The following is a 26,938-nucleotide window of genomic DNA, read 5'->3' on the forward strand; positions in this document are numbered from 1 at the left end:
TTTTTTTCTCATAAACAGACAACTTATTATTGCTGTTGCTTTATAAATTTGGGCTCACAATCTATGCAATTTTGCATCCTGTTTTTTGAAAATATATTGTTACTCTTTAAAAAAATGATTTCCATTATATTTGGAAGGAACATTTTCCTTATCTCATATTTGGACAGCACAATTTTTAATATATAGATGGTTCTTATTTTATTTTTTAAATCATCTAATTTCTGAGCATTTTGATTGTTTCTGGCTATCACTCTGTGTGTGTGTGTGTGTGTGTGTGTGTGTGTGTGTGTATGAGTATATATGCATACATTATAGGGCAGGAAAAATAATTTTCCCTCTACCATTCCAGGTTCTTGGCTGAGGTTGTGTAATAATAATTTTAAAAAATTAATAGGAGAAAAACAAACAGAAGTTTAATAACATGTGTGCTTCCTGCATACAAGAGAGATATCTGAGAAAAACTGATTTACTCCATGAAATGGCCCAAGCCACCACCTTAATTAAATACCATCTTCCTCTGAAGACAAGAGAAGGTGTTGGGGGTGGGGGAAGCCCAGGTACAGGATGTTGTTAAGCAAAGGACAATCAACAAGGGAATGGTTGTTATGTAGATTTAAGTCTATGTCATCTCCATTGCTAAATTTTTAGAGATTTCATCATCCTCCTCTTCCTGATACAAAGAGATACTCTCCCAAGAGAGCTTTCTTTTTATAAATGTAAATGTCTCTTATAAAAGGTCAAATTCTAAGTTTTTAGAGCTTTTCATATATAAGCTCTTCCTTAAAAAATTATCAGCTCAAAATGACACTTATGCCAAATAATCTTTGGCACATTTTGAGGTGGCAAATTCTGCTCCTTTCATACACACACACACACACACACACACATTATATATGTGAGAGAGAGAGAGAACTGATACAGAGAGACAGAGACAGAAACAGGCATAGGCAGAGAGAGATAGAGATAGAGACCTCAAATAAGATATTGTGAATTAAACAAAGATCAACAGAATGAATAAAGAAAAGGCTATTCATTCAGAGCTTGTTACAGCAAAGGAATCAACCACCATCACTTGTGTTTTGGTGGACTCAAAGGCAGGCAGAGGAGTGGGGAAGCTTTAGAATGAAAAAGAGGAAAGAGTTCAGGTACTGGCTTGATTAGAGACTATTGGCATGAGGAAGCTATAAATGAGCCAACTAGAAGAGGGCCATCCTATGCTGTTGGTTCAGGACACATTTTTGGATTTCTCTAGCTGGTCCTAAATTGGAAGTGGGGGAAAAATTAGAAAGCTGTCAATTATCAGTCAAGTCCTGCCTGGCATTTTGGGCCAGTTATTAGAGAAATTATTGTTTATTCCTGGATTGTTAATAGAGATAGCAGTCTGAGTTCCCAAATTTCTGACTAATGGCTGTCTTCTCGGCTGGTAATTGTAGATAAGGTGTTAGTTTCCTAGCTACGGTGCTGCAGATTGTGGATCAGAGTTTTATTTTTTATATATGATCTGGCCATTGTTTTTATATTTGGTCTCTCAATATACACACTCCTTTAAAATACTTCTAATACACATAGAACATTTATATAAATTGATTATATCCTAGATGACCATAAAAATTTCAGTAACTTCTAATTGATATTGTACAGACCTAATCAAGTGATCAAAATGTGGTAAATTAGAAATCAACATAAAAATCAGCATAAAAATAGCAAAGAAGAAAAGGGGAGGAAAGAAGAGGAAGAGGAGAAGGAGACTGTTGGAAAAGAAAAGAAAGGAAAGAGGGAAGGGAAGGGAATGGAAGGGAAGGAAACTGGTATCCACATTGACCACAAAAACTTCACGACATTGGAAAGTAATTAACACATAAATATGACAAAATACAAATGGAAATTTCAATTATTTAGATAGAATGGAAGTTCCACATATCAAAATTCATGGAATCCAGATAAAGTAGTATTTAGAGGGAATTTTATGACCTTTAATGTACATATTAAGCAAAGCTTTAGTGAAAATCTGTGTAGGTTATTTTTTTCAAAATTATTCAGCTATTTTTACATGTTCAGATATATTTCAAGAAAAGTTTTTACTTCGACTTTGTAGAAGTATTGAATAATGTTTATCCAGATTCCCCATTTTTTATTTTATTTATTTATTTATTTATTTGCTTGTTTGTTTGTTTGTTTGTTTAGGCTGTGTTGGGTCTTCGGTGCTGTGCATGGGCTTTCTCTAGTTGTGGCGAGCGGGGGCTACTCTTTGTTGCGGTGTGCAGGCTTCTCATTGCCGTGAATTCTCTTGTTGTGGAGCATGGGCTCTAGGCTCGTAGGCTTCAGTAGTTGTGGATCACAGGCTTAGTTGCTCCATGGCACGTGGGATCTTCCCAGACAAGGGATCAAACCCATTTCTCCTGCATTGGCAGGTGGATTCTTAACCACTTCTCCACCAGGGAAATCCCCCATTTAAAAAAAAAAATTTTGCCACATTTGCTCTTTTTCCTTATGCGTATATATTTACTTGTTCTACAGCATTTCAGAGAAAGTTGTGTACAGTATGTCATTTAAACTTAAATTCTCCATAGTATATTCTCTATAATCAAAGAACTAACTCTAGTGCAGTTAATAAATCCAGGAAATTTAATATCGATAAAAGAATACTATCTAATCAATAGCCCATATTCAAATTTCACCAATAGTCTCAATAATGTTCTTTATGCTAACCTTATTTCCAGGATCCGATTCAGATTATACATTGAATTTAGTAACCATAACAGGACTCACTAGGTTTTTTAATCTGGAACTGCCTTGCAACACTTTTTTGTCTTTCATGAAATAGTTTGAAAAACACAAACAGCCTACTAAGTTTGTAGCTTGTACCTTACTTGGGTTTCCTCACAAATAGATTCCAATTACTCACTTTTGTCAAGTATACAACAAAGTAATGTTCACTCCAGAATGTTGGTTTCTCCCATTATTAGTGATATTATCTTTGATCATTTGGTTTACAGGTGTCTGTCATGTTTATTTAACTTTAAAGTTTGTTTTTTTTGTTTTGAATAAAAGCTATTGTGAGGAGATACTTTGAGTCTATCTAAATATCCGGTTCCTCATCAAATGTTTGCATTTGTTGATAATTCATACCAGAATCATTATGTCTATGGTGATTACAAAGTGGTGACTTTTCTAATCTCACTGTTCCTTCTACATTTATTAGTAGGCTTTGCACTATAAGAAAGAGATTTCCTTTCATTACATTTATGTATTTACTTGTTTATTTATGTGTTCCTTATCTTTAAAGAATCATGGAATATTACTTAATTGGTACAAATTTTTGACAATACATTTGATGCCTTTTTAGGGTAACCTTCTTGCAAGTAGAGTTTTCTGAAATAAATGCATGAAATTCAACCAAGCTGCTTTCCAGAAAAATCAGATTTGAATTCCTATCACTAGTGTATTAAAATGCTTACCTCACTATATTTTCTGGAGTTTGAGATTGGTCAATGCCATGGGTGAAACATGAAAACTGATTGGTATTTTATTTTACAATTTATATTTACTAATAATATTTCAAGTTTATTTCATATTTATATTAGTATGCTCACTTATGTCTTTTTTTCTTTTGGACTGTTGGTATTTTTCTGACTGATTTTTTAAGGATACATATTTTGACATACAATTGTCCTTAAAATATCTTTTCCTGCCAATCATACTTGTGTTGCCAATATTTACAAAAGTCCCTGCAGCTCAGGAAGTTTCTCTAACCTCCTTTCAGAAAATTATCAAGAGGATGGCCAGACACCAATTTACCTGTCTGAAACCCAAGCCCCTGGCGTATTATTTATTGTTTGCAACGTGATATCTTGTGCAGACAGATGTCTCTGTAGGAACATCACCTGGCTGCTGATTTGTGCTTTACCACTGGACACTGTAACTCAAATTAGTCTCAACTCTGTTCTGTAGCCTGAGGATAAGTCCTGTTTTAAGCCCCTTATTCCCTCCAGGTACAATAGCCTTGGGTTCTGCTTGTCTTGAAGGGAAATTCTGACAAGTAGAAGATACATTGAAAGAATACAGATTGTCGAAGCCTTTATGTTCAAGCCAAACCTGTGGTGGTTCATCTAGATTAACAGTTCTTGGTGTGTGGCCCTGGGAGCTTCTCAAGTGGTCAACAGGATTGAGACAATTTTCATAATAAAACTAAGATTTCATGTTTCTCCTTCATTCTCATTCTCTCATACGTATACAGTGGAATTTTCCAGAAGTTACATGATTTCTGATATTGCAATAGATTGAAGATAAAACACATATGGGAATTCAGCCATCTTCTGTTCAGTCAGGCACTAAATAGATCTACAAAATGTAAAACAATGATAATCTCACTGGAATTAGCTTTATTTAAAAAATGTTATTTTGCATTAAAATATGCTACTAACATTAGGATGTAATTGTTTTTTAATATTTTTATTTTTAAATGAATTATTTAATTTTTAAAATTTAATATCTAATATGGTAAATAACAATAGATAAAACCCACATGAATGAAATCAACAGTTAGAATTTAAAATAAAAAACAATTCTGTCACCTCTCTCCTGAAAACCCATCTATAATTACATTGCACATATAAATTCCTAATAAATGTTAGAACTCTACACTGTGTGGACTGACTCATGCCCACATTAGTAGCCTCTACACAACTCACTTTCACTCTGGAAGTGTTATTTACACTGGACTTCCTTCAGATCTTCCAAGTAATCAATTTCTTTCAAATTTCTTACAGATGATTTTCCCTTTGTCAGGAACATTCCCCTTAATGTCTTGCATGGCTGTCTCATCTTACCTCCTTGGAGATACCATTCCCAGATTACTGTCCTGTCTTTAACTATTCTCTAACTTTTTTTTTTAGTACCTTTTCCTGTTGTGTATAGACCTTGCTGATTTAATAAGCAAATCAGGGAACAAATGGACTTGAACAAAACTAGTTCTTGGGCATGACTTATACTTCCCAAGTGATAATCTGCTGTACTGCTCACTCCTCTCTCTGGTTTCCCATTCTTTTCCCAAATCCTGAGGAACAGAGAACTCATTTTCTTGTCAGTTTCATCAAAATTTCACATTTTAAATAATTTTTCTATGAAGTTAGTTATGTTTAATGGAACAGTTCTAAAATTCTGCCAGAGTTGAAGCCCTCTGTATAGCCTTTCCAACTACATTTAAATATTGACTGTAAGCCTCTAAAGACAGGAAGTAAAAATTATATGCCTAACACACACACATGCATGCACACACACAGGCATCATACCTAACCCACAATGAAATACAATGAGTTATCTGACCCAACATGTTAAGTGATGATTTGTGATCATTTATGTATGAAAATACAAATACTGATAATGTCTTAGCTGTGTTTAGCCTTGTCTCCATCACCACAATGGTACAACATTTGCTAATTGACAAGGGAGCTCAATGAAAACTTGGTAGAGAATGGTATGCTATGATAAGGAAAGTGTAACCAGATGAGGTAAAATTCTTGCTGGATCTTTTACTTCTGAAATAATAGGTGATTTAAAGGGAACTGTAAAAGAAGACTTGGCTTAGAAGATTGAAAAGATGGAGAAAATCCACTGGAGGACAATTTTTTTAAAGATGTGATTAAAGATGCAGTGAAGTCCTGACTTGTTTGTAGATCACTAAGGGTACTTGGAATTGACTAGGATTTCTATACTTCAAAGTAATATGGAAGTATCAGAGAATTAAATTAACTGTCACCAGAGTAGGTTACTGATCCACTTTAAAGAAAAAAATGTCAATTTTCTACCCTCTTTCCTTTTGTACACTCCCCAGTTTTCCATTCAAGAGGTACATACATCCAGGAAGCTCATTACTTTCATGATATTTGAAGTCTTGTTGGTCATACAGAAAAGTGATTTGGATTTGCCAAACCCATTCCTATTAAGGTGTACATACTTTTGGTGTTAACTTCTCCTAGAAAAAATTTCATTTTATAAAACAGACTTGATGAAGACCTAAGGGATGCATGACTGTTATCAAAGCCTGCAGTGATAGCAAAGGGAGCTCTAGTGGCAAGAGGCCTGCCTAGATCTCTGAAACGACATATACAGATACTTACTATTCTTCATCCTTTGCTTTCTACAGTACAGAACTCTAACCAATTGACAGGCAAGCACACTACTTGTGAACTGAGCATGATTCACACATCTCTTAATATTTTTGTTCAAACTGTGTTTTCTGCTTGGCAGGTCCTATACAGTACTAAGAAAAATCTAAGTCATTGACCCAGCAGAAGTGGGAATGAAGCCTGCCTCACCCTCTTCCTACCTGGAGCTCCATACACAATTATATTTTCACTGATATTGTTTCCTCATCTGAGAAGGAGAATAATAGATCCTGTTGTGAAAATTAGAGATGACATTAATATACATATGGATGCTTCATATATTATATAGTTTGATAGATATTATAGTTGTACAACAGAGAGTAGTTACATGAATGTGACAGATCAATACATATAGATCTTTATATACAAGATCTGATTCTGTCTCTATACATGCATATTAGGTATATTATACATAGTACATATGTTGTCCCCACTTCCTTTTCTATACTTGTTAATCTAAGCTGTCTACTCAGTTACAACATTGTTCAATCAGAAAGGACAGTGGCCACAAACACTGGGAAGGTCATCTTTGGCCCTACTAGCTGCTATCAGCCCCATATTAGTTAAATTTAGTGTCCATATTAAACAAAACTTCCTCCTAGGTGTCGTTATCGATACCATCCGTTGTTTATAACATCTCCCTCACTGGATTCCCATGGCACCTTTTCACTTGTCTATTTTATTTTGATAATTGAACACTTTTTTTTTTTTTTTTTTTTGCAGTATGTGGGCCTCTCACTGTTGTGGCCTCTCCCCTTGTGGAGCACAGGCTCCGGACGCGCAGGCTCAACGGCCATGGCTCACGGGCCCAGCCACTCCACGGCATGTGGGATCTTCCCATACCGGGGCACGAACCCGTGTCCCCTGCATCGGCAGGCGGACTCTCAACCACTGCGCCACCAGGGAAGCCCTGAACACTTTTTAATTAACCTATTTCCCATGTTAAATTTTCCATATGCCACCCCCCAAGTAGACTGTAATCATTTTGAGAACAGGGAATATGTCACACTTCTTTCATAACTCATAATATCGTGGGAAATACCAGCCTATGAAAGGTGCTTCAAACTATTTGTTGAACTTTATTGAAATGAGTCTGCTAGGAATGGGAATGAAACCGCCATCACTCTCTGATCACAACTGAGGCCTCTTTTCGCTCCCAGCTCTGCTGGCCCTGCACCCAGCCAGTGACCCACCCAACACTGTAAATGTATTTGCCATTGGTTTGGTTAATGTGTCACTGTGCCAGAATAGAAAGAACTTGTTTTTTCTCATGTTGAGTACAATAGGTTCTCCTATTTTGAAGTGGAATAAGTTTCCCAGTATGATTGCTTTTGAAGAGGAAAATTTCTATGAGAAAAAGCTGGAAAGAGTTTGCTCCGGCTCTGACTGCATTTTTTAATCATCACTGTTTGCCCCTCCAGTGCATCCTCCCATTTCTGAAGCCAGGCTTGTGATTTTGATGCACCATCATGGCTAAATACAGTATATCATTTCAGCAGGCTCTTCACATTGTGTTATTGTTAATGATGCTTTTTATTTACCAGAACCATAGGCAATATGATATTATTCTCATTCAGTGAGCCCGGCAGGAGAATTTTTAAAAGTGTAATGCATTTGCTCTTATGTCTCTGATCAGGTGGATCCGGCCTGGAAAAACTCCAAGTCGGATAATTACATTTTTGCTACCTATAATTACCACCACCCCTTTGAGAGCTTGTTGCATTCTTCTCCTTTCATACTCCACACATGAGTGGTGTTTGCTGAACACTATTTTTTTTTTTAAAGAAAATCAGCCAGTTTTAACCTCCAGGAGGTGAGGGGAGATTATGGATAGGTTAATGGAGAGGTTGGAATGGACACTTCAGAAATTGAAGGAGCATCATTGAAGTGTGTCTTTATTTTTCTTCATTCCTTCAAAATCCATGTCCCTTTTCCCTTTTTTCCATGACCCATCTTCTCTCACTTTTAGATAAACAGCATTCTCATGCTATTATGACTTTCCCCATAATGAGAGGAAGTGATCTAGTAATATCATTCTTACTAAATCATACACATTATGTTTCATAACTTGTTCAGAGGAATTTGAACTTTATAAATGATAGCTACTGGAAGGAGCAAAGGCAGCATGTGAGAGGACTGATTTCCAAAGGCAGGAAATTAGAGCCCATGTCCTGTGAGAAAAGAGATCCTTTCAAGTGGGCAGTGCAGTGCATACAACTAAATTCCCTCTCATGCTTACACACAAGAACTGCACTGCTTTTTAAGGTAAAAAGAAATACTAGATTCTACATTTCATTGTCTCTAATAGGTTACGTTAGCATACAAGGCTCTTTGCACATAAGATGTGACAGGGTCAAGAAGAATGTATTTAATGTTTCTAATGTAAGAGGTTCCAGGATCAACCATTTTTCTTTTTTTTTTTTTAAGAGTTTTCTTTTTTTTTAATTTATTTATTTATTTTTGGCTGTGTTGGGTCTTCGTTTCTGTGCGAGGGCTTTCTCCAGTTGCAGTGAGTGGAGGCCACTCCTCATCGCGGTGCGCGGGCCTCTCACTGTCATGGCCCCTCCCGTTGTGGAGCACAGGCTCCAGACGCGCAGGCTCAGTAGCCGTGGCTCACGGGCTCAGTTGCTCTGCGGCATGTGGGATCCTCCCAGACCAGGGCTCGAACCCATGTCCCCTGCATTGGCAGGCAGACTCTTAACCACTGTGCCACCAGGGAAGCCCCCATTTTTCTTTAAAGAGTGAAAGCACCTGAAGTCAAGGGATGAAGGTGAATGACTAAGCTGAGTGATAATATCTGAGTACAAAAAGGTATGACCTTGAGATCCATAAAGTAAGACTAATTTTCAATCCTGCCTGGTAGAATTAGAAAGGATGCCATGGCAGGGTATCAATCTTTGTATCATAGTTACATGAAGGGATGAGTTTTAAAGAGATACTTCTGCTTTAGTGGGTAATACCCATTTCGATGGTGTGTCACATTTTTTTTAATGGATAAACATGATGTGCTCTTTCTCCTTTCATACCTCTCCCTTCCCTTTGGAGACTTGGGTGCTCACAGCATCCCTAGAGTCCATGTCAGCCTATCCAAGTGCCTCTCCCTCAGAGTCACATGCAGTTTACCATCTAGGCAATAGCTCAACTGACAATAAGAGCTGACACCACTGTAATGGAGGAGCCCAGCACATATTTGTTGAACATTAATTCAGTCTATACTATTAAACTCTCAATGTCGACTAATATAGATTTTTATTTTATACATTTTTGCTTTTCTGGTATGCCTTGATTTTGTTAATTCTATGCAGATTTATGGGGGAGTTTGCTATATATGACACTCGGTCACCTTTCTTTGCTTTCCTGATGTCACAGATAGTCACATGCCACTTGAATCTAGAAATTATTTGAGGCAGGGCTGAGCAGAGTGATGGACTTCTCTGCTTACTGGACTCAGAACAGAGCCAAGGTGACTCTTAAGGGAATTGGCCACATATCAATTCACATCTGGAAGTGGTGGTGGCAGTGGACAAAATCAACTTACTCTCTGCAGGTCTAGAAGGCAAACACATTTTTTGAAAAAGGCGATAATTTAAATTTAAAAGTGTTGCATTTTATGTGCTGACAGGACATAAATGGAAACCTTCCAAATGAGCATACCCATTTGGGAGTGATGCTATTTAAAAGTAAGAAAAAAAATATGGTATTAGGAGACATTCTATCTTTGAAGTCCTTTTAAATGTAATGAGTGGGGCCCTGTTTAACACTTGGACTTATATTCAAAGTTACAATTCTTTTGATCACCTGATTTGACAGTCATTGCTCGAGAGTTTCCCTGGTCTCTTGTCACATTTTGGCAGTAAATTTGGCTCGTATTCTCAGTCTAGCATCTCGTGCTTGTAATACTGGTTTGGGTTTCTATGACCTTTGAACACCATCATCCCGTAACTTCTGGTATTTCCCAAATGGTTTTTTTTTTTTTTTTTTTTTTTTTTTTTTTTTGCGGTATGCGGGCCTCTCACTGTTGTGGCCTCCCCCGTTGCGGAGCACAGGCTCCGGACGCGCAGGCTCAGCGGCCATGGCTCACGGGCCCAGCCGCTCCGCGGCATATGGGATCCTCCCAGACCGGGGCACGAACCCGTATCCCCTGCATCGGCAGGCGGACTCTCAACCACTTGCGCCACCAGGGAGGCCCTCCCAAATGGTTTTAGTACCACACAAAAACAGCCCATTAATGACAGATCTGGAATCTTTGCCTTGAAATATTTTCCTGTTCCATGACTCTCTTTGATGGTCGGAGTCCTCCTGAATTTATTTCTACTGCTTTTTTTAACTTCACAATTTGATTAAATCTCCACATTTTTTAAAGCACAATTAGCCAACCTTCCAACTTTGGCCATTGCTTTTTCCTTCAGAAACTGTATCCATACTTAGAGTCAGTCCTCCTAGACTGACTACTGCTAAGTAGACCTACTACCACCTCTAGTCCTACTGCTTCTACTAGTTTACTATCCACTAGAGCAAGAGCTGAGGAACTTTATCTATAAGACCCCAGATAGTAAATGTTTCATGCTTTTTGGGCTGTATATGGTCTTTTTTTTTTTTTTTGTCAATCTTTTGCTTATTCTTTGTATTTTTTGGTTGGTTTGTTTTTACAACCCTTTGAAAATATTGAAAAAGAGTCTTAGCTTGGGCCATTCAAAAAAAACGTACTGATCCCTGTACCAAAAGGAGGAACAAGAATGGATTCTTGGGCCTCCCTGGTGGCGCAGTGGTTAAGAGTCCGCCTGCCGATGCAGGGGATACGGGTTCGTGCCCCGGTCTGGGAGGATCCCATATGCCGCGGAGCGGCTGGGCCCGTGAGCCATGGCCGCTGGGCCTGCGCATCTGGAGCCTGTGCTCCGCAACGGGAGAGGCCACAACAGTGAGAGGCCCGCATACCGCAAAAAAAAGAAAAAAAAAAAAAAAAAAAAAGAATGGATTCTTATTCTGTAAAGAAGTCAAGAAGACTACAGAGAGATGATGAATCATTACCACTAAAAATTAAGGAGATAAAAGTGGTGATTTTGGAATATATAATTTTACCAGGGAAATTCTTTTTCAAGTAAATGCAGTCACTTTCTAACTTTTCTGTTTGTGTGACTTTTCTTTATCTTGTGCTTCAAAGAGGGTCAATATAACCCTGGCCTTCTACAAAGAATTTAAATGGTCCCAAGAGTCTGTTATTTTCTTTCAAATCAAGTGGAGTGTGTTTGTAGTTCCTCCTTAGAGAATAAATCCACCTTGAATTGGCTCGGAATTGGACTGGACTTCATGAATAGGCTGTGTTTGAGTATGGCTATGCACTTAACAAGCCATATGATAAGATGACCTTTCAAAATGCTTTTCATGCTCTTGGTGTCCCCACTCTTCTCAAGGTACTATTTTAGATTCTGAAGGATTTTCTTTGCAGATTCATATTTAATGGAAGATATTAACACCATAAGCCATGTTATCTGTCACTTGGCTTAGTCATATTGGCAGAGAGATCTTTTGGACAAGTCTTAGCAGAAGACTCAATGTAGCAAAGTGAAAGAGAAGAGGGAAGCAGGCATGTCCCAAGAGACAGTGGGGAGATGACCAACAAAAAATCTCTGACTAAAAGTTTGTTCTTCTGAACTTTCTTCAAGAACCTCCATTTCTTAGTAAGGATTATTCGTTACTAAGTATCATAAATTTATACTGATATCCAGAGAGGTGTATCCCGGGAAGGGATATTCCAGAGACACTTTTGTGCCTTCAGAGCCATTGAAATAGCTAGGCCAAAGAGAATCTACCATCAGTCTGCCACCTGGGAAATCTCTGCTGTCCTCCATCAAATTCAGGAGAAAAGAATGATCTGCTAAGAAAGATTTCCTTCCCAGTTTATTGAATTAACAAGCCAGAAATCAAACCCACACATACCCAAGCAGAGGGGAAAATTTTCTTGGCTTGATGAAAGATCTCCAAACAGAAAACTATGAATTCATATCACTAAACTTCAAAGGGCATGGACATGATGAAATAATGGAGGCATGTGATTGAAAAGGGATTCTCATTTTTGCAATACGGGGAAGGTAATTTGAAGAGTTCATTTGAGATTTCTGAGACTATATATTCAGTGTCTCTTTCAACAATTTGAGTAATTTGTTACTATTTTAAAAATTCAACTAGTGCTTCAGGCCACCTTTCAGTTTTCTGCTATTCTTTTGGTGCCTAGCATAGGTCTTGCCCATTGTATGGATTCAAAGAGATATATTGACCAGTTGATTAAATTTTATGCCAAAGCTACCCTTGAACTTCATAAATCTCTTCCATCTCAAATTTGTCACTCTGAATGCATGAAAAAGGAAAAAGGCAATGTACCCCTCTTTGCCCTGCCTTAGTCACTCATTGTCCTTGCATCTAGTCCAAAGATTTATTTTTTTAAATCAGCCCCAATCAAACAATCCCTCTAACAAGTTAACCTTTCAGGTTGTTTTCCCCTTATTTCTGAAAGTTTGTCTTCATCTGTCTTCTTTCAAGGAGTTCAGAAAGAGCTAAAATGATACAGTGGGATAGTCTAAAAAACATGTAAAGGTGGTAACTTAATTAGTAGAAATATGAGGAATACTATATATTCTCTCCCTTTGGCACTGTAAACACACACACACACACACACACACACACACACACACACACGTACAGTCTTCCTCATGGTCATCTATTCTGAAGTTCTAACCAATAGACTGATATTCATGCATTTAGAATGCTCACATCCCAGGCCCTTAGCAGGTGATTTGTACCTATAAAATGCCTTGCTAAACAGGTAGAAGCTAAAGGGAGAATTACTGGCAGAATTTCACAGGAATAAGAAAGAGGACCAGGAATAGGGATTTGGCAATATGGTATAGTACTCCTTTTGTTGGTATTCCCTTGTTAAATGTAACTTATGACAACATGTTTTTAAAATATTAAGCATTTTAAATGTTTTCTATATTCATTTAGCACAAATGGCATTAAATGTGCTTATATTACATGTTAAAGTGTTTTTTTTTTTTAATTAGTGAAAAAAGACAATGTGAAAGGATCAGAAACAAACTTTCTGATTTCATAACTATTTTGAGGAAACAGTACAATATGCCTTTTTTTAAAAGGCCCAATGAAATGGCATTTCTCTGAGTTTGTATGACATGAACTCACTTTGCTCCATAATTTAAAGTTAACAATTTTAGTTGCTGTTGTTGTAGATTTAAATTTTCCTAATTTTCCAAGCATGCAAATTCTTGTCTACTTTGACAATCTCTTCACTCTGAGACATTCCAGCTTAGTTTCTCTTTGTTTTATGGTCATATGTTTTTGTTGGGAATGCTAAACCTTTGGGAACATAAGTGTGACAGGAAAACCAGGGAGCATTCTCTTTCTAAACAACAACAAAACTCCAAGAAGATGCTCATCAAATAATTATGAGGCTTGAAAACATTCAAAAGTCATCATCTTCTGTGATGTATAGAATAATTAAATCCAATAACAGCATGACATCAGTGGTAGATAATTTTCAGTCATAAAATGTCATTGTCTTGCATTAACTTGGGGGTTGTTGGAGGTTTTTGTCTCCATTTCACCAGATAGAGTACAAAACATTGTGACATGCTTAATATTTCTTCCGCCAAGATGTCCACTCTGATTCCTCACCCTTTAGAGAGTTGTTGATTTCATCCTGCATTTAGCTGCCAAAAAAGCAATTGCATGTGCAGCACCAGTAACAAAGTGAAAATGAATTATGCATCAGAAGAAACTGCATTTGAGTTAAAAAACTTAGGCTTCAGCATCTTCAAATTACAATATGATTTAAGAAGGAATACATTTAAGGAGATAGCAATGGACTGAGGTGAAGGGGTCAGCACTGGCCTGGTTTAATATAATTTAGTTTTCAATTATTTATTTTTTAAAGAGCTACTAAGCACACTGAATCTCTTTAATGGCAATGTCAAAGTATGGAGACTGGAGAAAAGCCATGAATAATAGTGACAGATTGTTATGCATGGTAATGTTATAGGGCTTCTGCAAAGGGAAGCGTTCACCAGAGCAGGGAGAACCGACAGGGAGCAGCCTGCTGTGAAAGCAGGGAAATGGCTCCCTTCCCTGAGCCGTGAGGATGGCTGAACTCCACTTCTTCTGACATCTAACAGGCTTTGTTAAAGAGGCCATTAAACCAATCTGTCCGCAAGAATCCTGCACTCCTCTTTGACAAGTGCAATGTATTATTGTTTGTTTAAATTGTCCACATTTAATTTTATTGACAGTAAAATTGATTCAGTAAAATATCCTCACGCATTTTGAGCAACTATGCAGTGACTAAAACAGCGAAAAGTGTCCTGAGAACATGAGGCAACAATTTGTCCCTCCTTCAGGAAACCAGTCATCAAGGGAAGGGATTTGCACCAATAGGTCAAAATATAGAATATATAAGTATTAAAGAATCTGATGCAAATGAAAGTGTTTATTAGTATGGAGGAGGAAAGAACGGATCGTGTAAAGTAGAAGAACCTGGGCTCAGATTAAGGATCTCCATGTTTATCCATCAACTCCCCAAGGGTCCTCCTCCCCTGAGCCCACTATTCATGCTTGCTGTCTTGCAAAAACAGCATTGACTGAGAAGACACCCTCCCTTTGCAGTTTTTCTCACTTAGAAACAGTAATTCACTTCTCCAATGACCACTTCTCATTTAGGTAGAGCAAATCTCTGATTCTGTCAAATGGTCACTCTGCACACCTTTTGGGCACTAGAGGTATTAGGATTCTCACCCTCTCCCATTACCATACCATTTCCTACTCCTCCTCCCCATCTTAGAACAGTTCGCCACACCAGCTTAGTCTTTCCCGGCTTAGTGCTAAGTAACAAAGTCAGTGTCATATGGAAAAAAAAAAGAGAAAACAGAATTGGGAGTCAGGAAAGCAGATTTCTAGTCTTGGCTCTTCTGTGTTTATTTAGACAACTTTGAGACTTTGTTTCTTCTTTAACTGAACAGATTTGGTTAAATCAGTGGTATAAAAGCATACACACACACACACACACACACACACACACACATACATATATAACCTTTTAGTAATGAAAATATTTTTTTTTCAAAGCAATTTTCTTTCCCAGACGCCAAGTATCGTGAGACAGAAGTAGAGCCATGCTAGTTGGGGAAAGAATGAGGAAGCATGATACTCATGATACTCAACTTCCTTCCTGTTCCTAGCTGTGTTCCCTGAGGGTTCTGTGGAGTCCAGTCCTAAAACCTACAGGATGGCACAATTTCTAAAGTCCTTTCAAGTTCTCAATTTCTTGGGTTTCCTGCCATACTATAAAATATTTTATTCTTAACCATTATTATCTTAAACCCCATTCTACTACCATCTGTACTTTATTTTTTTAACAAAACATGAAGAGAAAAATGCTCTAACTAAAAGAATATTTAAGAATACAATTTTTGAGAAAAGGAAAGTAATGGTTCCCAATTGCACATCAAAGTGGTTCTTAGTTATAACCTAACCTGTACAGGCAGGATCAGTTAGCCATTCTACATAAACATCATGCAGAAGAATGTTTATCTGGGAAGAAAAGTTTTCATTTACCCTTCCAAATCTTCTGGATGGTCTAATAATTAAACTGACATAAGATAGATTAACAGGACAAAATCAAATTTAATGTTGCATGTATGTGGGCTTCGTTAGAATGTGAAGCCCACAGGCAGTCAAGTAATTGAGGCTTCTGTGCCATTCTGAGTTCAGGAGAAGGCTGAGACTTTGAAGGAGGAGAAAGACAAGTCACATGGAGATGGGAAGAGCAAATGTTTAGTAAACAATTGTTTACCATGCCAGGCACAGACAAAGGGACACAGAGTTTGTTGTGAACAAACCGGCCTTGCTAGTTTCCCCCAGTTGACCACACCTAGTTCTAGGTAGGTATCTCTGTTGATAGTTCTCTTTCTGGAATAGGGCTCCACCTAAATTGTTTTCAGGCAGTTAAAGGGAAGGTAAAAGCTCTTCCTGAATATTTTGTTTCTTAAAAATAATCAGCCTTTAAGATTATTTTAATAATCCTCATGCCAGTGGGACATTTTGAGGTGGCAAAGTTTTCTCCCTTTATAAGAGGAAGGAGACGTAGGTGAAGGGTGCATCCATTTAAAACATCACTATAGATCAAAAGGTTTGTTCCCACTCCCAGGGGGAAGTGCCAGGCCACTGATAGTTTTTATTTCAATTTTGTTTTGCACACTTGTACTTGAAGAAGACAATGCTCTTATGACTATTTAGTATATTCTGTTTGGGGGGAAGATTGCAGGGCATGTGATACTGAACCCAAGTCACCCCAAAACTGAGTTCCTCTGTCTAGTTTATGATTAAACTCTCTATTCAAAACTTTATTCCCTTTCTTGTCCCGTACCTATTTCTCTCAAGATTCAGGAATATCAAAGTAAAGGGTGGATTGAAATCAAGAAGGACACTGTGGGGCCTTCCTGGGTACAAAAGCCCCTCCATGTCCCCCACTTCTTGCTTGTAGAAAATGGCTGTAGTCTCCTGGGTCTTCCCTGAGTTTCAAAGAGCAGGCACAGACAGTTACAAATTAGGGAAGTGAGGCAATGCAGAGAAGGGAAAAGCAGAGAAAGGAAATGCACAGAAAATAAAAGTAATGACAGTTCAGTGATTAGAGTCCTAGTTCCTCCTCAAAAGATATATATATATATATATATATATATATATATATATATATATATATATATATATATATATATATATATAACAATCTGAGGGATCTCTGAGCTCTTCTTCAGAAATTAAACTTCCCCAACCCCGGCCCCCCAGGTGGAGGATGTTGAGTACAAGCACGCACAACCAGACTGGTTTGGAACCAGAAGGTTGATGACAGAAATTCCTGAAACACCATCATCTTATCTCACCACCAACCAGTTAGAAGAAAATCATCCATCCTGCAGCCCTCACCCTCAAACATTGCCTTTAAAAACACTTCCCTAAAAACCATTGGGGAGGTCAGTTCTTTTGAACAGGACACCCTCCCCTGTTCCCTGTACTCCTTGCTTGGTGCTCTGCAAATAAACCCTGTACTTTCCTTTATCAAAATCCAGGGGCAGTACTTGGTTTTCTTGAATTGTGAGCAAGTGGACCCAAAGTTCGATCCTATAACAATGCTGAGAAAACATCTCTGCTTAATTACGAAAATATGTAACAGTAGCAAAAATGGAGCTGAAAGCAAAACTAAGTTCTTTATATACAACAAAGAAGAGAATCTATTGATTTTTAAGCTTACAGTTTAGCTTTATGTAGAATGCTGTATGAGGTCTGACTTTTAATATATTTTTTAACATCTTTATTGGAGTATAATTGCTTTACAATGGTGTGTTAGTTTCCACTTTATAACAAAGTGTATCAGCTATACATATACGTATGTCCCCATATATCCTCCCTCTTGCTTCTGCCTCCCACCCTCCTATTCCCACCTCTCTAGGTGGTCACAGAACACCCAGCTGATTCCCCTATATCATGTGGCTGCTTCCCACTAGCTATCTATTTTACATTTGGTAGTACATATAAGTTCATGCCACTCTCCCACTTCGTTCAAGCTTACTATTCCCCCTCCCCATGTCCTTAACTCCATTCTCTCCATCTGTGTCTTTATTTCTGTCCTGCCCCTAGGTTCCTCAGAAACATTTTTTTTTTTTAGATTCCATAAGTATGTGTTAGTATACTGTATTTATTATTCTCCTTCTGACATACTTCACTCTGTATAACAGTCTCTAGGTCCATCTACCTCACTATAAATAACTTTGTTTTCTTTAATGGCTGAGTAATATTCCATTGTATATATGGGCCACAACTTCTTTAGCCATTCATCTATCGATGGACACTTAGGTTGCTTCCATGTCCTGGCTATTATAAATATTGTTGCAATGAATATTGTGGTACATGAATCTTTTTGAATTATGGTTTTCTCAGGGCATTGCTGGGTTGTATGATAGTTCTATTTTTAGTTTCTTAAGGAACCTCCATACTATTCTCCATAGTTCCTGTATCAATTTACATTCCCACCAACAGTGCAAGAGGGATACCTTTTCTCCACACCCTCTCCAGTATTTTTGTTTGTAGATTTTTTGATGATGGCCATTCTGACTGGTATGAGGTGATACCTCATTGTAGTTTTGATTTGCATTTCTCTAAGGATTAGTGATGTTGATCATCCTTTCATGTGCTTGTTGGCAATCTGTATATCTTCTTTGGAGAAATGTTTATTTAGGTCTTCTGCACAAATTAGGATTGGGTTGCTTGTCTTTTAGATATTGAGCTGCATAAGCTGCTTATAAATTTTGGAGACTAATCCTTTGTCAGTTGTTTCATTTGTAAATATTTTCTCCCATTCTGAGGGTTGTCTTTTCATCTTGTTTATGGCTTCCTTTGCTGGGGAAAAGCTTTTAAGTTTCATTAGGTCCCATTTGTTTATTTTTGGTTTTGTTTCCATTTCTCTAGGAGGTGGGTCAAAAAGGAACTTGCTGTGATTTATGTCATGGAGTGTACTGCCCATGTTTTCCTCTAAGAGTTTTATAGTGTCTGGCCTTACATTTAGGTCTTTAATCCATTTTGAGTTTATTTTTGTGTATAGTGTTAGGTAATTTTCTAATTTCATTATTTTGCATGTAGCTGTCCAGTTTTCCCAGCACCAGTTATTGAAGAGGCTGTCTTTTCTCCATTGTATATTCTTGCCTCCTTTATCAAAAATAAGTTGACCATATGTGCATGAGTTTATATCTGGGCTTTCTATCCTGTTCCATTGATCTATATTTCGGTTTTTGTACTGGTACCATATTGTCTTGATTACTGTAGCTTCAGAGTACAGTCTGATTTCAGGGAGCCTGATTCTTCCAACTCCATTTTTCTTTCTCAAGATTGCTTTGGCTATTTGGAGTCTTTTGTGTTTCCATACAAATTGTGAAATTTCTTGTTCTAGTTCTGTGAAAAATGCCACTGGTAGTTTGATACAGATTGCATTGAATCTGTAGATTGTTTGGATAATAGAGCCATTTTCACAGTGTTGATTCTTGCAATCCAAGAACATGATATATCTCTCCATCTGTTTGTATCATCTTTAATTTCTTTCATCATTGTGTTATAGTTTTCTGCATACAGGTCTTTTTTCTCCTTAGATAGGGTTTTTCCTCAGTATTCCATGCTTTTCATTGTGATGGTAAATGGGATTGTTGCCTTACTTTTTCTTTCTGATTTTTCATTGTTAGTGTAAAGGAATACAAGAGATTTCTGTGCATTAATTTTGCATCCTGCTACTTTACCAACTTCATTGATTAGCTCTAGTAGTTTTCTGGTAGCATTTTTAGGATTCTCTATGTATAATATCATGTCATCTGCAAGGAGTGATATCTTTACTTCTTCTTTTCTGATTTGGATTCCTTTTATTTCTTTTTCTACCCTGATTGCTCTGGCTAAAACTTTTAAAACTATGTTGAATGATATTGGTTGGAGTAGACAACCTTGTATTTTTCCTGATCTTAGAGGAAATGGTTTCAGTTTTTTCCCCATTGAGAACGTTATTGGCTGTGGGTTTGTCAAATATGGCCTTTATTATGTTGAGGTAAGTTCTCTCTAGGCCTACTTTCTGGAAGGTTTTTATCATAAATGGGTGTTGAATTTTGTTGAAAACTTCTTCTGCATCTGTTGAGATAATCATATTGCTTTTCTCCTTCAATTTGTTAATAAGGTTTATCACACTGATTTGTGTATATTGAAGAATCCTTGCATTCCAGGTATAAACCCCACTTTATCATGGTGTATGATCCTTTTAATGGGCTGTTGGATTCTCTTTGCTAGTATTTGTTGAGGATTTTTCCATCTATGTTAATCAGTGATATTGGCCTGTAGTTTTCTTTCTTTGTGACATATTTGTCTGGTATTGGTATCAGGGTGATGGTGGCCTTGTAGAATGTGTTTCAGAGTGTTCCTCCCTCTGCTACATTTTGGAAGAGTTTGAGAAGGACAGGTGTTAGCTCTTCTCTAAATGTTTGATAGAATTTGCCTCTGAAGACATCTAGTCCTGGCCTTTTGTTTGTTGGAAGATTTTTAATCACAGTCTCAATTTCAGTGCTTGTGATTAGTCTGTTTCTATTTTCTACTTCTTCCTGGTTCAGTCTCAGAAGGTTGTGCTTTTCTAAGAATTTGTACATTTCTTCCAGGTTGTCCATTTTATTGGCATATAGTTGCTGTAGTAATCTCTAATGATCCTAGGTATTTCTGCATTGTCAGTTGTTACTTCTCCTTTTTCTTTTCTAATTCTATTGATTTGAGTCTTTTCTCCTTTTTTCTTGATGAGTCTGGCTAATGATTTATGAATTGTGTTTCTCTTCTCAAAGAACTAGCTTTTAGTTTTATTGATCTTTGCTATTGTTTCCTTCATATCTTTTTCATTTATTTCTGATCTGAACTTTATAATTTCTTGCCTTCTGCTAACTTTGGGTTTTTTTGTTCTTCTTTCTCTAATTGATTTAGGTGTAAGTTTAGGTTGTTGATTTGAGATGTTTCCTGTTTCTTGAGGTAGGATTGTATTGCTATAAACTTCTATCTTAAAACTGCTTTTGCTGCCTCTCATAGGTTTTGGATCATCGTGTTTTCATTGTCATTTGTTTCTAGGTATTTTTTGATTTCATCTTTGATTTCTTCAGTGATCTCTTGGTTACTAAGTAGTGTATTCTTTAACCTCCATGTGTGTGTATTTTTTTACAGATTTTTTCCTGTAATTGATATCTAATCTTATAGCCTTGTGGTTGGAGAGGATACTTGTTAAGATTTCAATTTTCTTTAATTTACCAAGGTTTGATTTGTGATCCAAGATATGATCTTTCCTGGTGAATGTTCCTAGAGTACTTGAGAAGAAAGTGTATGCTGTTGTTTTTGGATGGAATGTCCTCTAAATATCTATTAAGTTCATCTTGTTTAATGTATAATTTAAAGCTTGTGTTTCCTTAATTATTTTCATTTTGGATGATATGTCCGTTGGTGAAAGTGGGGTGTTAATCTCCCCTACTATGATTGTGTTACTGTCAAATTCTTCTTTTATACCTGTTACCATTTGCCTTATGTATTGAGGTGCTCCTATATTTGGTGCATAAATATTTACAATTGTTATATTTTCTTGTTGGACTGATCCCTTGTTCATTATATAGTGTCCTTCTTTGTTTCTTCTAATAGTCTTTATTTTAAAGTCTATTTTGTCTGATATAAGAATTGCTACTCCAGCTTTCTTTTGGTGTCCATTTTCATGGAATACCTTTTTCCATCCCCTCACTTTCAGTCTGTATATATCCCTAAGTATGAAGTGGGTCTCTTGTAGACAGCATATATAATGGGTCTTTTTCTTGTGTCCATTCAGGCAGTCTATATCTTTTGGTGGGAGCATTTAATCTATCTTCATTTAAGGTAATTATCGATATATATGTTCCTGTTACCATTTTCTTAATTGTTTTGATTTTGCTATTGTACATCTCTTCCTTCTTTTGTGTTTCCTGCTTAGAGAAGTTCCTTTAGCATTTGTTGTAAAGCTGTTTTTGTGGTGCTGAATTCTCTTAGCTTTTCTTTGTTTGTAAAGATTTTAATTTCTCTGTCAAATCTGAATGAGATCCTTGCTGGGTAGAGTAATCTTGGTTGTAGGTATTTCCATTTCATCACTTTAAATATGTCTTGCCACGCCCTTCTGGCTTGCAGAGTTACTGCTGAAAGATCAGCTGTTAACCTTAAGGGGATTCCCTTGTATGTTACTTGTTGTTTTTCCCTTTCTACTTTTAATATTTTTTCCTTGTATTTAATTTTTGATAGTTTGATTAATATGTCTTGGTATGTTTCTCCTTCAATTTATCCTGTATGGGACTCTGCACTTCCTGGACTTGATTGACTATTTCCTTTACCATATTAGGGAAGTTTTCAACTATAATATCTTTAAATATTTTCTCAGTCCCTTTCTTTTTCACATCTTCTTCTGGGACCCTTATAATTCGAATATTGTTGTGTTAAATGTTGTCCCAGAGGTCTCTGAGACTGTCCTCAATTCTTTTCATTCTTTTTTCTTTATTGTGCTCTCTGGTAGTTATTTCCACTATTTTATCTTCCAGGTCACTTATCCGTCCTTCTGCTTCAGTTATTCTGCTATTGCTTCCCTCTAGTGAATTGTTCATTTCATGTATTGTGTTGTTCATCATTGTTTGTTTGGTCTTTAGTTCTTCTAGGTCCCTGTTAAACGTTTCTTATATTTACTCTATTCTATTTCCTAGGTTTTAGATCATCTTTACTACCATTACTCTGAATTCTTTTTCAGGTAGACTGATTGTTTCCTCTTTGTTTGTTTCATCTGGTGTGTTTTTACCTTGCTCCTTCATCTGCTGTGTATTTCTCTGCCTTCTCATTTTTCTTAACTTACTGTGTTTGAGGGCTCCTTTTCACAGACTGCAGGTTCATAGTTCCCATTGTTTTTAGTGTCTGCCCCCAGGGGCTAAGATTGTTTCAGTGTGTTTTGTGGGCTTCCTGGTGGAGGGAACTTGTGCTTGTGCTCTGGTGGATGAGGTTGTACCTCCTCTTTCTGGTGGGCTGGACCACATCCATTGGTGTGTTTTGGGTTGTCTGTGACCTTATTATGACTTTAGGCAGCCTGTCTCCTAATGATTGAGGTTGTTTTCCTGTCTTGATAGTTGTTTGGCATAGTTTGTCCAGCACTGTAGCTTGCTTTTTGTTGAGTGGAGCTGGGTCTTAGCATTGAGATTGAGATTTCTGGGAGGCCTTTCACCATTTGATATTATGTGGAGCTGTGAAGTCTCTGGTGGACAAGTGTCCTGAAGCTGGCTCTCCCAAGTCATAGGTACAGGCCTGACACCCGGCTGGAGCAACAAGACCCTCTCAGCCACGGGGTTCAGAAGAAAAGTGAGAAGAGAAAGAATGAAAGAAAGAAAGAAAGAAAGAAAGAACGAATAAAATAAAAAGAAATAAAGTTATTATAAAAAATTTGAGAATTAAAAAGTAACTAAAAAATAAAAAAAGAAAATAGAAATAAAGAAGAGAGCAACCAAACCAAAAAAACAAATCCACCAATGATAACAAGTGCTAAAAACAATATTAAAAAAAAAAACAGACAGACAGAACCCTGGGATAAATATTAAAAGCAAAGTTATTCAGACAAAATCCCACAAAGAAACATACACATACACACTCACAAAAAAGAGAAAGAGGAAAAAAATAAAATATCTATATCTATATCTATATCTATATCTATATCTATCTATCTATCTATATATATATATAGGAAGGGAGAAACCAAATCAATAAACAAATTTACCAATTTTAATAAACTCTAAATACTAAATTAAGATAAACATAAAACCAGAAACCAGTCAGTCACATACAGCAAACCCTGCATCTAACTAAGATAAACATAAAACCAGAAACAAATTAGATGAAGAAAGCAAACTCCAAGTCTACAGTTACTCCCAAAGTCCCCCGCCTCAATTTTGAGGTGATTTGTTTTCTATTCAGGTATTCCACAGATGCAGGGTACATCAAGTTGATTGTGGAAATTTAATCCACTGTTCCTGAGGTTGCTGGGACAAATTTCCCTTTCTCATCTTTGTTCGCACAGCTCCTGGGGTTCAGCTTTGGATTTAGCCTGCCTCTGCCTCTAGGTTGCCTGAGTGCCTCTGTTCCTGCCCAGATAGGATAAGGTTAAAGTAGCAGCTGATTAGGGGGCTCTGGCTCACTCAGGCCAGGGGGAGGGTGGGGTACAGAATGTGGGATGAGCCTGTGGCAGCAGAGGCCAGCATGACATTGCAACAGCCTGAAGTGTGCCATGTATTCTCCCAGGGAAGTTGTCCCTGGATGACAGGACCCTGGCAGTGGCGGGCTGCACATGATCTTGGAAGGGGAGGTGTAGATAGTGACATATGCTTGCACACAGGCTTTTTGGTGGCTGAAGCAGCAGCCTTAGCATTTCATGCCCATCTCTGGTGTCCATGCTGGTAGCTGCAGCTCTCGCCCATCTCTGGAGCTCATTTAGGCAGTGTTCTGAATCCCCTCTCCTCGCACACCCTGAAACAATGTTCTCTTGCCTCTTAGGCAGTTCCAGACATTTTCCCGGACTCCCTATCACCTAGTTGTGGTACACTAACCCCCTTCAGACTGAGTTCACACAGCCAACGCCAGTCCTCTCCCTGGTATCTGACTTCTAAATCCTGAAGCTCAGCTCTCAGCCCCCACCCACCCTGGTGGGTGAGCAGACAAGCCTCTCAGGCTAGTGAGCGCTGGTTGGCACTGATCCTCTGTGTGGGAATCTCTCTGCTTTTCCCTCTTCACCCCTGTTGCTGTGCTCTCCTCCATGGATCCAAAGTTCCCCACCCCTCTGCCCCCCACAGTCTCTGCCTGCAAAGGGACTTCCTAGTGTGTGGAAACCTTTCCTCCTTCACAGCTTCCTCCCACTGGTGCAGGTCCCATCCCTATTTTTTGTCCCCATTTTTTCTTTTTTCTTTTGCTCTACCTTGGTATGTGGGGAGTTTCTTGCCTTTTGGGAAGTCTGAAGTCTTCTGCCAGCATTCAGTAGGTGTTCTGTAGGAGCTTTTCCACATGTAGATGTATTTCTGACGTATTTGTGGGGAAGAAGTGATCTCCATGTCTTACTCCTCCGCCATCTTGAAGGTCTCTTCTGACTTCTTTTAATATTGTTTTTATCATCATGTAGTTCTTTGTCTCCAGTCATTAAGAGTTAAGTAGTGCAAATTTCTCTTTCTTGTGGGGAAAGAGAAAGGAGGAGAATATGAGCAGAATTATTTTGTCACAAGCCAGTGGCACCACTCTTATGCCCTGGAATTCACTTTCCTACACATCTCATGTCCCAGCAAAAATAGAAGCTTTATTTTCAGTAAACTGCCAAATAATTAGCTAACTGCTAAAAAGATAGCTAGTTATGGTGTAATATCTTTAGACAGTAAGTGAAAAAGAAGAGTTAATTATGACCAAGTAAAAGGAAAAATAATCATTGTTGCTGAATAAAAAGGAATATGTATATTTATAGGTATGTGTGTGAGGAAATGAGATAAAGAGTGTCTTCATCTTAATTAGCTAATTAATTCTCAGGATACAGTATAACCTATAAAAGGTAATTTCATTAAGGGTTAGGGGGACTTTGGAATCTTCACCACGTTGATGGTGTCTAGATCATTTTCTCCATGATTCTCTTGAATGTCACACATTTTTTCCCTCAAACAGAGCAAATCATTCTACACAATCTCAATAGTCATTGGGGGATAGATGCAATTACTCCTCCTGGATGATTATCATCTGATATCAGAGTCAGAAGAAGAATGTAATGGTCAGGTATCACATGACCAATCTGATTTCTCTGGTCTCTTTTAATAATGCACTCCCCACACCTTGGACTAAGGCCACGGAAAAGGTTATGTAAGAATTGAAAGCCATCTTGTTTTGCTTTGTTTTATTTTTATATAAAACTTGTTCAGAAAGTTTTGTTGCATTTTGTAGCATGGGTGGAGTGGCCCCTTCCCTGGCCACTTTGACATTCAGCCCGACAGCTGGATAGCATTAAAGGAATTCCAAGAATCTGCTTGTTAGAGAGGACTTTGTCATTTCAGAAAGTCACAATGACAGAAATACACGTTTCTTGGTGCTGTTATAAAATTCTTGAATGTGACCACACAATTTAGGAGGGGTTTGTGTCATTACATTAAAAAAAAAAAGTAGCCTGTCCTGAAGCATAAATCTGGCCTCTAAATTTGCAGACCACTACAAAACTGACCATAATGTTTGATTTTGTGATGTTGTTTGTCCTTCTGTGATGACATAAATGAAGGATATTAGATCACTGAAAAACACTAATGCCTATCCAATAGAATCCTTTCAATTACAAATTTAAAAAATGAAAGTAAAGAAGTTATGGAATTTCCTAAACAAAGTCAAATGTAATGTCTTCTATTTAAGGAAATACGAAGAAAGACTATAGTACAATATAAAGGAAGGAGCACTTTTTATGGTCATATGCGCATTTGGGTAAAACACGTAGCTCTTCCCCTGTTGAGGGGTTTTGTTGTTGTTGTTTTCCTCCTGCATTTCTCGATAAAGAGGTTTATTCACTTTGTCACAATCTGCTAGAGTTGCATCTCCACTCCATATACAAAATCTCACCTCTCTCTTCAGATTAGGGATTAGTTTTTATTCTCCAACTACTCATTTTTTATTAACACAAAGAGAGGACTTACCTATTTGTATGGTGCATTTTATATTCAAATCTAGCCAGTAAACAGCAGAGTGGACACTATTCGTGATGACTTTTAAAGTTACTGAGACAGAATTATCTTTGTCAGTGTTCTAAGGGTTGCAGAGGTGGAGTCTATGATTCTATTGATCTAATGGAGTTGTCCATAGGTGCTGAATACAACCATTGGAGATGGATTGTCATAAGATGGCAACACTGGAAATTTTTGTTCATTTTGGTCTTTGGGAAATTGATGGGGGTGGGGAGGTGTGACAACTTGCCTTTTCTTTTTTGCACTATCTTTCTAGGGCTTATTTCATCAGCATATTTTTTTAAAATGCTTTGAATGCAGATGATTCCTTCCTGCTGAGCTAGTCAAAGTGCTTTACATACATTATCTCTCATTTGTCCTCTTCTAATGCTCAGTGTTTGATAGATGTCAAAGGAATGAAAGGAATGCCTTTTT

The sequence above is a fragment of the Mesoplodon densirostris genome, chromosome 15 (assembly GCF_025265405.1).
Source record: "Mesoplodon densirostris isolate mMesDen1 chromosome 15, mMesDen1 primary haplotype, whole genome shotgun sequence".
Classification (NCBI taxonomy): domain Eukaryota; kingdom Metazoa; phylum Chordata; class Mammalia; order Artiodactyla; family Ziphiidae; genus Mesoplodon; species Mesoplodon densirostris.